At 39.7% G+C, this 1,738-nt stretch overlaps 1 pseudogene; it reads right to left on the bottom strand.

Moving 5' to 3' along the window:
* Positions 1–359: 359 nt before the first annotated feature.
* Positions 360–1,186, bottom strand: LOC144454862 (heterogeneous nuclear ribonucleoprotein H2-like; annotated as a pseudogene).
* Between the last annotated feature and the right edge of the window lie 552 nt (positions 1,187–1,738).

Here is a 1,738-nt window from a genome sequence, read left to right on the forward strand (position 1 = left end):
TTTGTTTTACAAAATAGCATGTCTCCCAACATGCATCTCAACCAGGGCTCTATGTAATGTGGTATAAGAGCAACATTTAACACAATTGAAACCGTTTTAACCTAAATACGCTTACTGCTGAAGTACACTCCTACAACATTGAGAAAAGCCACAATCGTTTAAGTTTTAGTCTTTACTCAACTTCGTTAATTCATCCTAGATGTTTGTCTGTGTTCAAAAATACTGAATCTGAAGATTTTAAAACAATCCTAATTTCACTTACAGTAAACATGAATCACAAGCTTGTATTACAAAACTGTTAAACTTCATTTTTGTTTGTTTTCTTTTTTAAAGAGTTGATCAGTAGTCAGTGATCGGGATTACATTTCCCATCCAGCACTCATACTGGACACACCAGACATCCCTCCCATTCTTTTCACTCTCATAGATACACAGCTCATGCTACTGTAGTGGCTGCTGTTCATTGCTCCTTGGCCCCTATATCCACTCATGCTGCTTTGATCATCATTGCCTCTTCCATAAACTCCACTCAACTGCTGGCTAGCTGGACCACCATAACTGGACTGGTTTGCATAAGCACCACCACTTGCTCCTGCCATAGAATTCAAAAAGAAGTCTACATATCTGTGCTACATATTTGCTTTGTGTCTTGACATAGCTGCCACAGCATCTTCATGAGTAGCAAATTCAACATCTGCTCCTCCAGTCGCTCTGCCATCAGGTCCAATTTCAATGTGTACTTGAACAGGGTTGAGTGGTGAGAAAAATATTGTAAATATTATTTTCAGTAGCTATGTTTAAAAAAAAAAACCCTGAATAATTTCTTCCTTGCTACAGCCAAATGGAGTCCTCTAAGGTACACAAAGCCATCGTTGGCAGTATCAGTATTATTTGGACCAGTATACTTCAACATCCAATATTGTTGGACATGAATACATCAACATATCTGTATCCCATAGTTTCTGGGGGTTTTTTTTCAGTGCCAATTTGATTTCATCTTCTGATTCAAGTTCAACAAATGCTTCTCCACTTGGTCTGCCTTCCCAGGTATAGATGAAATGAATGCCTGATACCCCATTTTGAATTTGCATTCCAAGAAGTGGTGGACTTTATCAGCCAAGCAGGAGCAGGGCGAGCCCTTGACCTTCACCACAAAGCCTTCTCCACCTTTGGTGCTTAGCATCATCTTGTTCGGTCATTGACAGTGATTCAATACTTGACTTCAGTATGGCTAAGAAGAAAACAGTCACATACTTTAGGAAGAAGGCAGGAGGGCAGGTTTTCCTAATGTGCAGGTCAAGAGAGATCTTGAGGATTCTGAGGGTCTAGGGACAAGAAAGGGATTGTGATTTCCTCCATTAGATTTGATCTCCTTGAGGGCAGGGGTTGTTTTTTGCCTCTTTTTATATTCCCAGTGCTTAGCACAGTGCCTGGCACATAGTAGGCACATAACAAGTATTTGCTGATTGATAGTCACCAATCTAAGAGATAGATGAAGGGGAGGAGTCTATGGACCTATGACCTTCACTGCAAACGATACTCTTGCATACTATTAAAATTTTTGCAAGAGCACATTCATCAATGAGGTGTGCACGACTTGAAAGGAAAACCCCCTCAGAGACATTTCACATATATTTCAACTCCTCTTTCCTCGTACTGATTCTAAATTCCTCTGAAGTATAACAGTTTATTATACAGGACTAAACCAAATTCTTCTAATAGAGCCATGTGGATGTAT

The sequence above is a fragment of the Phascolarctos cinereus genome, unplaced genomic scaffold (genome assembly GCF_003287225.1).
Source record: "Phascolarctos cinereus isolate Bilbo 61053 unplaced genomic scaffold, phaCin_HiC Scaffold_7;HRSCAF=346, whole genome shotgun sequence".
Lineage (NCBI taxonomy): Eukaryota > Metazoa > Chordata > Mammalia > Diprotodontia > Phascolarctidae > Phascolarctos > Phascolarctos cinereus.